Source organism: Vicugna pacos, chromosome 13, assembly GCF_048564905.1.
Source record: "Vicugna pacos chromosome 13, VicPac4, whole genome shotgun sequence".
In the NCBI taxonomy this organism is placed as follows: Eukaryota; Metazoa; Chordata; class Mammalia; order Artiodactyla; family Camelidae; genus Vicugna; species Vicugna pacos.
In genome coordinates, this window is record NC_132999.1 from 44,145,846 (window position 1) to 44,158,381 (window position 12,536).

Here is a 12,536-nt window from a genome sequence, read left to right on the forward strand (position 1 = left end):
TTGCTAAATCTCAATCCTGAGAGGAACCAAATCCAGCCCCTCTCCTTCCGCGGAGTGGGAAATGTGCGGATTCCTCCACACGGAGCTCAGGTAGGGGAGATGCTCTGTGCCTCCCCACTCCCCCGCCCAGCCAGCCGTTGCCATGGCCACCGGTTCAGGCCCGGAGCAGCACCTAGGCGTGTTCAGCCCAATCCCCGCCTTTCCAGAGTGACCATTGGCTGGAGAGGACACGTGATGCGTGCTGGTATGCTAATATATGGTAATCGACCCACGCCCCTCCTCCCCGGGCCTTGGCCGAGTAGCCAGCAGGGTGCGCGGCGCCGAGCCGAGGGGGCGGGCTGAGGGGCGGCCCCCGGGAGAGAGCGGCCAGGTGGAGGAGGAGCGCGAACGCGACCGCAGGTAACGGGCGGGCGCGTGCGCGCTGGGGCCGGCTCACGGCGGACTGGCAGCGCGCGGGGCACTTGGGCGGCCGCGCTGCCGGCTTAACCCTTTGGGCACCCAGCTGTCACGGCCGGGCTGGGCCGCGCGGGGCGGGGCATTGCCGTGGGCACCGGCAGGCAGGCGGCGGGCGGCCTGACCCGGAATCCGCGGCGTGGGGCCTTCGCGGGGGCCGAGCAGCCGGGGCCGGCGGATCGACCGGCCGCGGCGCACCCGGGGGCCGGGACCCAGCCGCAGCGAAGGCTACCGGGCGGCTCCGGGGCCGGGGCTCGCGGGAGGCTGCGGGGAACCGGCTGAAGTACCGACAGTCGCGCGGTTTCTCTAGGTTGGTGGGGGGGCGCCGAGCCCCCCAACCCCGCGCAGAAGCCAGCGCCTCGTCAGCTCGTGGCCTGGCGCGGCCTGCGTCTCCTCCGCGCGTCCCGCAGAGTGCGAGGAAACCCGGGGTGGGGCCTGACCTCGGCGCCCCCTCCCCAGGCGCGGCCTGACAGCCCAGCCGGCGGCACTTTTGACCTAGAGTCAAGCTGAAGCCCCGGTGGGACCAGGCAAGAGAGGTGCTTGAGGGGCACCAGCCGAGGGAAATGGGGATTGTCGGTGCTGGGAGGAGAGGACAATCCCCTAAAAGAAAAGCAGGCCCCAAGGTTTGCCAGGTTTCAGAAGGAAGGATGCCCCAGAAGGGCACTGACCTCTTGTTTTCTGTGCTGGGTGATGACCTGACACTCATGGGAAAAGGTCAGTGCTGGCACCTAGTTCGGGTCTGTCATGTCCAGAGAAAGCGGCTGTTTTGCGTGAGTTTCTAACAAATTTCTTATCAGGCCAGGATTAAATTCATCTTCCTCCCTTACCCTCCTCCTAGGTCTGCTACGGAAGTGTGTTCTTTTAATTGTCCACCATCCCCCCCCCCGCCCCAATTCAGTAAGATTGGTGGCAGCTTTACGCTTACAGTGTAATGTAGCTTTCACTACAATATAAATGGTAGGATGGACCATGTGCCACTAATATTAAGCTTGCCCTAGGAGCTTCTTGGAAGTGGGGGGGTGGGGGTGGGAGGAGGATGATTCTAGCACCAGTGCAGATGAAAAACTGGCTAATGTGCCAGTGATCTCAATAGAATTTCCTTTACGAGTCTGAAGTCCTTTCTTCTAAACCAAGGCAAAATGTGGTTATACAGGAAAAGTACCAGGAACCAATTTGATTTTTTGCAAGTGAAGTACAAATTGCCCTTTCTTGTTGCTCTTGATGGCTTTTTATCACACAACAACAAACATTTGCTATATGCCAGGCACTCTGCTGTGTCTTGGGGATGCAAAGATGAATAAAATAATTAGTCATTGTCCTCAAAATAAGTAGTGGGAGAGACAGAAATAAAATTGCCAGTGAAAGTGCTAACAGCATAAAAGACGTGTATATAAAGAGCTGTGGAAGCACAGAGGAGGGAACAATTAGCTATCTGAGAGGGTCCAGGAAGGCTTACCAGAGAAGAACACGTTTAAATAAGGTCTGAACAGATGAATAGGAGTATGTCTTGCAGAGAAGATTGGGAAGGATGGGAAAGGCAGCCAAAGCAGAGAAAACTTAAAAGAGTATGATATATCTCTAGGCAATGCCTTTATATTGCAGCCAGGGCCTTTTTCCTTCCTCGAGAAAGTAACTTAGAATTTCTAATTCCTACCACATTTTCCAGTGTTCTCCATGTTTTTGCCTCATCATTTTTTATTTTTTTGAGCTTTCCTCCTGGTCTTTGTCATTCATATCTTTCCAAAAGAGTCCAACATATGGAGGTGGGAAAGGGATAGTTTGCAGTAGGTCCAAGGTAGGGAGCCTGAAAACTGGGCATAAGGTGTGAGACTAGAGGCACCATCCCAGGGGGGCAAATCTAAACCATACAATACGAGGAGGATATAGGTCCTACGTAGGGAAGCCATGCCAGATGTCAAATCTGTGAGGTCAGATATCTGAGACCCGGGGAAATGAGTAATCAGATCAGAAGCTGGAAGGATCTGGAGCAAGAGAGGATCTGGACTGTGGTGTGGGTCAGGACGAGCAGTTCGAGACTGGGACCATGAATCACACGGAGATGATGGAGCCTGCTGGTACGTGGTGCCAGCTGCGTAGAGCAGGGTTGGATCTGACTGGTTCAAGCAACCACAGAAAAGGGCAGCGCCATCTCGATAGACTATTTCCAGAACTTGCTTCTTTTTGTTCTCTCTCCTTCCTGACTATTATCCTCTTTGGATCCCAGTTTCCACCTATGCTTCACTTTTATTAGGCTTCTCTTACTAAGGTCTTAGCTACCAGAGCAGAGAAAATCCTGTTCTGCTGCCTTAGCATCCACTTCTAGAGCTATAAATAGTCCATTTTACCTCATAAGCCATCAAGTAGCCAGCCCAGTTTTACTTCCTGATCATCTGGGGACAGAGCAAGGCTGAGCCCAGAGACCTCATTCTGAAAACTCACCTAATGTTTGAATCAGATAAAGTTCTTTTAGTTTTGCTTAAACCAAAATTTATTTTCAGAATGCATTGTGGTGAAATTTTGGCAAATCCCCTGCCTTGAACTCTATGTAACAGATCAAGTCACGTAAAGAAGGTGACAGTGCGGGGATATGCCTAATGTGCCCTGTTGAGACTGACAGTTCTCTAAGTGCCTGAGAATCACGGGTGCTATTTAAGCAATCTTCTCGATCAACATGTTTCCTGAGCACCTGCTTGTGTGCAAATACTGTGCTGTATTTGCACTTTGGAAGAGACAGGAAAATGAGATAGGTGGTGTAGTCTGGGGATTATTCTCAGCTGAACAAGAATTCAGGTCCCAATTCTACCAGTTACTTGCTGTATGACTTGGGCAGGTTATTTGACTTGTTTCTTCATCTGTAATGATGCCACCTACCTCATATACTTGTAAGGATTAAATGTGAAACAATACTTCAGTAAATATGCAAAATGCTAAACAAATGATATAGGAGTTAGAAAGAGGAAGATCATTATGGACTATTTTTTTCAGAGTCAGGGTGAATTTTGTTAGAAAGAGAAAAGGAAAGTGGAAGAGGTTTCTAGGTGGGAAAAATAATGTTCATAAAACACAGGATCAGAATAGGGAAGAAAGTTTTCATGGGTCAGCCGATGAGATCTTGCCGGTCAGCCGGCAAGATCAGAAAGTTTAGCTGGAGAAGTTGTAAGAATGGAAGGGTTGGTTGTGGTCAAATTTTAACAGGCGTTGAATGCAGAACTAAAGAGTTGTGATATATGGTGGAAAACTCTGAATATGTTTGGTTAGGGAAGTGTGGGATCATGAAAGTAGTATTTCTTTTGGTAGGTTAGTATGGAATTTTTATTCTAGCCTTTTTTTCTGCATTTTTTTCATTTTTTAAAAATTGAAGTATAGTTGACTTACAATGTTTACAGGTATACATTATAGTGATTCATTTATACATATATATATAAATATATTCTTTACCCAATTCTTTTTCAGTATAGGTTTTTACCAGATAGTGAATATAGTTCCATGTGCCATACAGTAGGCCTTTGTTGGTTATCTATTTTATATATGTTAATTCCAAACTCCTAATTTACCCCTCCCCCCTTCCCCTTTGGTAACCATTAATTTGTTTTCTATATCTATGAGACTTTCTGTTTTGTAAATAAGTTCACTTGTATCACTTTTTTTAGATTAACGTAAGTGATATCGTATGATATTTGTCTTTCTGTGTCTGACTTTCTTCACTTAGTATGATCATTGCTCGGTCCATGCATGTTGCTGCAAATTGCTTTATTTTATTCTTTTTTATGGCTGAGTAGTATTCCATTGTATTTACATATACCACATCTTTATCCATTCATCTGTAAATGGACGTTTAGTTTGGTTCCATGTCTTGGCTATTGTAAATAATGCTGCTATGAACATTAGGGTGCAAGTGTCTTTTCAAGTTAGAGATTTTTCTAGATGTATGCCCAGGAGTGGGATTGCTGGATCATATGGTAACTCTTTTTAGTTTTAAGGAATGAAGGTAGTATTTTAAGAAGATTCTCAGTAACATTGTGGAGAATAAATTTTAATAGGGATAGAAAAGGAACTGTATAACCAGTTAGCAGGTTATTCAGATAGTTCAGATGTGATAGGATAAGGAATTGAATTAGGGTGATGGCAGTGGAAATAAAAAGAGATGTGTTCAGTAACTATTATAAAGGAAACATAAACAGGAGTCGGTGACTGATAGATATGAAGGACCAGATTCAAGGAAGAATTAAATATAGCCTTGAACATGGGGGACAATGTCCACAGAAATAGGACAGACAGAAAAGCCAGCTTAGGGGAGAGAAGTAAGAGCTCAGTGCTAGATATCTTGAAGTGATACTGGAATGGTGGATGTGTCCCATAAGTCTTTGGAAATGAGGGGTAAAGGCTAGTGCTCAAAAGAGAGAAGTCAGGGGTCTTATATGTAGGTGATAATTGAGGCCATGTGATTAGTTTAGTTCACACTTCTTAGTGGGGTAACAGCATAGAACCAAGGCTGAAGCATGGAGATTGCCCACATTCAGGAAAGTAGGAAGAAGAAATGGAGACAATATGGTGAAAAATAAGGAATGCCAGAAAAGCATAAGAACCATATAATTTATTCACCCAACAAATGCATTCTCTTCACAGCCATTTATTAGTGTACGTGATGGATGCAAGGCTGATTAGCCTTGCTGTTAGCCATGAGGGTGTCGTATCACAGAAGTCAAGTGAAGAGAGGGCTTCAGGCTGGAGGAATCAGTCAGCAGTATGAAATTTTACAGAAAAAGTGGGAAATGTCCATATATTTAGTAAATGGGAGGTGGGGGGTAATTAGTAACTTTTTGAAAAGAATAGCTTCTGTTCTGTGGGGAGTGGCCATAGGAATATTAATGCCAGATTAGAGAGGATTGTGGCATGAGATGCGGATAAGAAATGGAGACAGCGTGTAGATCACCCTTTGTATGTTTGGCAGTAAAAGGAAGAAGAGAAATAGGAAAAGGGTTAGAGAAGACCGAAGAGTCAAGCAAAAGATCTGCTTTTCCCTATCTGCTATTATATCATTGTCCTAAAATATTCTCATCCTTTCATATCCTTAATGGCAGTTCAGCAATTCATTTCTTAAACTTATCACTTTGAGAATTACCTGTACATTTCATTGAACAATAATAAGATAGCTACCATTTACTGAGTGCTTATTACTATGTGCTAAGCACTTTGCACTCTCTACATTATCCCATTGGATCCTCATGATACTAGATTACAATCATACAGCCTCATGGAAGCATGGAGAGGCTAAATGATTGCATGTGATCACATCATTAATGAGGGGCAGAGATGGCATTTGGACCTAGCTCTGACTCTAAAGCTCTACGAAAGGACCACGCTGTACTGACTGTCCCCAAAGGCAGGGCCGGCTTCATGGGTTTGGGACCTGTGTGGTCTCCCAGGGCCCTGCATTTATGAGGGCCCCACACTTGGCTTAATGCTCTGTTGTTGCTGTCTTGAAATTCTTAATAATTTTTTAAACAAAGGAACCTGCATTTTCATTTTGCACTGGGCCCCACAAATTATGGAACACATTCTACCTGAAGGTATCAGTACTATCTGCTGAAGCTGGGAAAGCGTTTTGTGCTGTGTCCTTCTTTTTGGTTGCATAGCCTAAAGTCCTTGCTGTGTCATGGTACATGATCGCGTTTTCCTGTCATTTGTCATTTTGGACTCCTGGTGTAAAGAGCACATAGGGGGATATTTTGAAGTTCAAGTAGGTAGCCAGTATGAAGAGAATAGAGACTAAAGGAGGTAAGGAATTATTTACCCAGAAGGGCTTCTGGAAACTCATTCATCATCTCATGAGAGTATTATTGTCCAGATCCTGTTGTTACCCCTAATTTAAATAAGAACTGGTTAATCTCTATTCATTTTGGAGGCAGATGTTTACATTTGCTAGGAAGCCAGGAAGACCATTTTCCAACATACTGAAACAGAAATTGGGGCTGAATAGATACAATACAATTTGTCTGCCCTGATCCATTGTCCTTTTATCCAGGCCGATGCCCATGCCAGGGGCTACCCAGCCGGTTTGAACCACGTGGCTTGTTTACCATGTTCGTCTTGAATGCTCACATCCCACTTTTGCCTTTGTTGCCCACTCTGTTCCTTCTTCTACTCATAAGGATCATGAAAACCGGAAAAACTTCATTGTTGATACAGTCTGTCATTTGTGGCTTTATAATCACTGCTTGGAACCGACAACAAATTAAATTTTTCTGGTTTTCATGGTTATTTCTCTCTCAAAAACAGCCTTTACACATCCTCAGATTCCTCCCACTCCTGGTCTCTCTTAGTAATCATTTGACCAGGTACTGACCACGTCCTGACACCACTCGATACCAGCTGACCACTTGACCAAGGCCTGACACCATCCAACCTAGATGCCTTTGCGAAGACTATCAGACAAGGCTGAGGTTCTGTTGCTTCCTGCTGTCACCTGTGTCACTCCCGTCCCAGAACAAGAACGCTTACTCTTACTTTCTACTCCCAACATGGGTCTGTGAGCCTAAGAGGATGAGATTAACAATAGGAAGAGCTTCAGAGTGTGATCTATGGTGTCCGTCATGAAATAGCTTAGATGGACAGGTGTCCTCCATGGTCTCCTGTTTGTGCTGCTAGTAGGGTCACCTGTTAGGCAACCTCTAGGGTGCCTTATGGAGACCCTACGTCTCATTATAGCACTTACCGAATCATTGTAGTTGCTAGGGACTCTGTCTTTTTCACATCCATAGCTTCAGTTCCTAAAACCATTTCTTAACATAGTAGATGCTCAATAAATGGTTGTTAAATATACTTAAGAATTGGCTTGTACTTTTCTATACTTTTTACTCTATTCTTTAGAAAACATATGTATAATGCAAAGTACCTAGCTTGGTGCCCTGTGATAAATACACCCTTCATCTCTCTATCTAGAAGCTTGTGTATTGTTGTTGAAGATGTGAAAAAAAGCATGGTGTACGTCAGAGACTTCTTGACTTGCCAACTCACCTTCTCCAGGGAAGACTTCTTGAACTTGTTTCTATCTGTAAGTCCCTGCTCCATCCATACTCTGGAACCAATCCTGGCCTTTGTAGGAGCTCATATAATGAGCCCCTAGCCCAGAGACGGAGCCAACATCAGTTCACTATTTAAATATCTGACAAAAAACATAATGAGGGCAGTATCGGGGTCTGGGCTGATCTACTACTGTATTCCCAGCACCATGCCCTGTTAGATGTTATAAATACTTGGTGACTGAAACAGTGATGCTCCATTCTTGATATTCACATCCCATTCCTTTACCCAGGTCCTGAGCTCTGATCACCCAGAGTCTTAGATCTGACTTCATCATTCCACATGGCCCAGAGTTTTTGTCTTGGTCCTTGTCTCATCTCTTCCACTTCCTTATCAAAGCTGATCTTGCTTAACTCAGAACTAAGTAAAGTGCCTCTTCCTCTCTTGATCTTCCTAACCAATAATATTGGCCAGATGCCCTTAGGAGAATATTCTTTTCCCTACATATAGCCAGAAATATCCAGCATACATATTTGATGTGTTTTAAAATATTTGAACTGAAGAGAATTACATTTAGATTTCAAAAGAAGTGAGTTTCGGCCAGAAAACAAGTTCTAAAATTTTGTGCGCCTGTTAAACTGATTAACTTGTAAGCTTCAGCAATTCAGTGCAAATTAATTTTTACACCAACCAGCAAATCAAGGGAGGAGAGGGAATTAAATGAGTGTGTAAATATGGTTGCCAGGGAAACTTTCCCTGACAGAAGAGAGAACCTCACAGGAATTTATACAGGCCCAAGAACCAGTGTAACCTGATCTTTCTCTGTTCTCTTTCTGATGGGGGAAGAAAATGATGTAGAAATCATGAGTATAGATAAAGTGGCTTGAGGCTTTTCTAGAGACTTGAGGGGTTAAATTCTCCCTCTGGAAGCAGGACTAAATATTTTCTCCAGGGGAAAGAGGACTGTTATAAGGCACCTGTTCCTTCTGAGAAAACATCTGGAAATGCAGAGCTTCTCTGAATCCACCTGTGAAATAGCATTCATTCATTCAACAAATATTTATTTAGCTCTTTTAAAATGGCTCATCACCCATCAGGGAATATGATTATAAGAGACTGATAACCATTGGAAGGTATTGTATTACACCTAGTGGATGTTCCTTAAATTTTATCTAAATTAATTTTTTGAGTAGAGGGTGATGTGGACTTAAATATTTAATGCTATTTTAAAAAAATAAAATTCTATTTCTGTAGAAAAAGCATGAACTTGATTATATCTTCTGCCATCTCTATTCACAGATGGTCACTCCTGAAGAAAACCTAAGTCACTGATCCATAAAGCTACACCCCAAGGTGAATGTCATGTAGTGACAGTGTCATCTAAATTATAGGTGGCATCCCAGCAAAGGACAAATCTATCTTCTTGATGGCTCAGATCACAAGAGAACCTTCTTATTTTAGCTAAAAATGATGGATAGTTTGAGGCATAAAATCCTGGCTATAAAATGCATTTGGATTGAAATACGTAACACTGTCCTATACCCAAGGCCTAGCGTTCAATGTCTTCTTTTATCTTGGACGTACTGGAGTTTTGCACTGAGCACAGTGCCTTTCACTGGGCTGTAGAGGATCATGGTTAGCAGCATGGACACCAGAGCCACACTGCTTGGGTTCCAGCCCTGCCTCTACCCTTCATTAGCTATGACTTCACAGCCCCCTTCAAGTCTTCACCCTCTGTGTTCCAGGATTCCTGTGCATAGTGGGGATAATAATATTACCTACCTCGAAGGATTGTAGAGTTAAACAAGTTAATATGCGTGCAGTGCATGTAGGCGCTATGTAAGTTTTCCCTCTTAACTATTTTTCCTTTATAGGGACCCTATGTAGGGTTGATTGCATTTGAAGGAGGAGACTGTTGAGATGTAGGGAGACATAATTTCCCTAAAGTTGTGCACTAAGTTTGGGCTCAGGTTATTTTCATCCTTAATTTAGGGCTGAAGTGTCCCACTCTACTTAATAAAAGACAGAGAAAATGAAAATTCGAGAACAACAGAGGAGCTTGGCTCTTGGAGCATTTTGAAATAGGCGTTACTTCGCAGAAGAGGGTGACACTAAAGCATCTGAAAATGCAATTGCTTTCCCAAAGGCAAAATAAGTGTGAGAAATGGTTGGCAATAATATAAGATAGGGATGCTATACGAGTCAGGCCTGCAGCATATCCAGCCCAAGGTTCTATCTCTGATCGTGGACACAAGGGACAGTTGGAGGGGAGTATCAGAGCTGCCATCCATGATGAAACCTTCTAATTATAGGGATGGACCTGCCCGTCCCTAACTGTCTTTTAATATCCTGCTGTGTCTTGTTCACCCAAGTGTTTAAACTTTATTTCTACCTTTGTTCTTTAAAATCTGTTCTTTTTTTTTTTCAGCAAAACATTTTTAAAGCTTCTGTACCCCCATGCTAGTTGCTCAGGATGCAAAGATGACTTGAACTCAATCCTGCCCCCCCCCAGAAGTTTCTAAAGTAAGAGAGACATGGAAACATCGATTATGGTATTGTACTTAGTGCCGTAATAGAAGTATGGACAAGGTGCTTTGAAAGTTTAGAGGAGGGGTGATTTGAGTTCTGCTTAGAAGTATCACCTTCTGGAGAAGGTGACATTTGAGATGACGTCTGAAGATGAGGAGTCCCTCAGGCGGACAGTGCATCTCAGGGAGGAGGGCAGTATGTGCAAAGGTGGGGCGTGGGTACAAGAGCGTAGTACACGTGGGGGATTCCAGTCACCCGGAGTGGCAGGAGCCTAACGCATGAGGAGGGCAGGGCCAGAGACAAGGCTGTGAAGTAGGCCAGCGTCAAACATGGAAGGCTTGTTTCCAGGCTAAGGAATTGGGACTTGACATTGGAGACCACGGGGAGCTGGGGGAGCACTTTAGGAGAAATGTGATCAGATCTGCCTTTTCAGAGCATCCCGTCCATCTGCAGTGTAGAGGCTGGGTTGGGCAGGAGTGAGATTGGTGACAGAACCCTGCAGTTAGAAGGGAGCTCTAGTTCAGCTTCTCATCTGCTGCCAGTATTTTTACTATCGACCGTGTGCATTTCCATTTGTTCATTCAATCCAGATTATTGATGACATGCAGGTGCTGGGCTAACTGCTGGAAGTACTCAGATCAACAACCATCCATATCTTGGAGTGGCTTGCAGTGTTTTATTTGTCCTGAACCAAAATTTTTTTGAGTTTTCAGCTTTCCTGGTCTATCTTCTTCACCTCAGTCCCAGTGCGGGTGTCTCGGGCGTAAAAAGGAACTGGTTTGTGTTTATCTTGTCTTCTCGATTTTATTGTCCCCATCGTAACTCTTTCCTCTCAGCCTTCATCTCTCCAGAGTGTAAAGTTCCAATCATTAAATGAATTCCTACAGAAAATGAACCTATTACATCCCTTGTTTAGACTTCTGTTATTTAAATTCTTAATTTTCTCTCATTTCCCCGACACCTCAAGTGCTGTATGTTAGCAGTCTTAGTCCCACATTAAACTCTTTGGACCCTACTTCCTGTCCTTTACTGGCTTACAAAGTCCTTGCTTTCTTCATTCTTCTTGTTCCTCAAAGACGTGCATGCCAGAACTGCAGGCTGTGATTTTCTTTGCGTTTTCTGTGTGGTGTTAGGGCCTTTCACCTATGAGATCACAGCCCCCAAAGGAAAAACTCCTCCCCTCTTGAAAAACCAATAAATTGAAGATGAGTTGATATTTCTATTTGCAGTAGAATAGAAGACAGAGTTTTATGAGAAATAGTAGTATTTATCACATAATGATAAATTGTGTTTACAGTTTATTGAGCACTTATTATATATGCTAATTGCCATGTTAGAACATTATTTAATCCTCACAGCAACTCTGCAAGGCAAGTGCTCGTATCACTCCCCTTTTACTGGTGAAGAAAATGGCTTGAGAGGTGAAATATCCATCATGTAACTAATACAGGTTAGAGCCAGATCTTGAACTCAGGCCTATCCAGTTCCAGAAGCAAAGTCCTTCACTATGGTCTCGTGCAGGGTAGACATGCAGGGTAGACATGCAGGGTCTGAGTGCAGGCACCTGTGGTCATTAAGAGTGGGCCAGTCATTTTCAACCTCCCTTTAGTCAAAATTGCCATCATCAAATCTAGTTTCTCCCAACTTTCTTGATTCTTACTAGTCATTTTAATAAGCTATTTTATTTGGATCACAGAATGGTATAGTAAGTTTCTAGTAACATCCCCCCAAAAAGTCTAATGTTTGTCATAATTTCATAGGTTTGAGTTTGCATCTTATGGTGTAGAGGTGTTATGGTTCATTGTGGATACTATGCTTATAGTGTGGGGACCGACCTCCAGGTGGATACACTGTCCCTGGGAATATAGTTTCATATCCTAACAGGTGTGTTGTAGAGAGAGCTAAATGCCCTTTATAAAAATGTTGTTTGCATTGTAATTTCCACACAAGATCAATCTACCCCTGGTGCTGAGTGTAGTAGACTGAATGAGGGCTACCCAAAGATAATTAGGTCCTAATCCCTGAAACCTGTAAATGTTATTTATGAGGAAAAGGGGTCTTTGCAGATATGATTAAGTTAAGGATCTTGACATGGGCAGATTATTCTGGGTATCTGGATGGGCCCTGAATCCAATCACGTATGTCCCTATAAGAGAGGGGCAGAGAGAGATTTCACTCAAATTGAAGAGGAGACGATGACATAACCAGAGAAGCAAAGATTAGAGTGATGTGGCCACAAGCAAAGGAATGCTGGCAGCCACCAGAAGGTGGAAGAGTCCAGGAATGGATTCTCCCTGAGAATCTCCAGTGATGCAGCCTTGCCAACCCCTTCATTTCAACCCAGTAAAACTGATGTTGAACTTCTGGCTTCCAGGACTGTGAGACAATAAATTTCTGTTGTTTTAAGCCACAGAGTTTGTGGCAATTTGTTATGCCAGCCACAGGGAACTAATATAAGGAGAATAATTTATTCTTGTCCTGCTTAGTTCACTTTGAGGGCAAATATCATGACTTCATAAAGGTCACTACCA

At 43.7% G+C, this 12,536-nt stretch overlaps 1 protein-coding gene across 1 annotated transcript in view; it reads left to right on the top strand.

Annotated features, from left to right (window-relative positions):
- Positions 1-321: 321 nt before the first annotated feature.
- PHC2 (polyhomeotic homolog 2) overlaps positions 322-12,536 on the top strand; it is a 97,975-nt gene continuing 85,760 nt past the window's right edge. The window contains exon 1 of the mRNA XM_072974832.1: positions 322-399. The gene's annotated coding sequence lies outside the window, so the exon portion shown is untranslated. The remainder of the gene's footprint in view (positions 400-12,536) is intronic.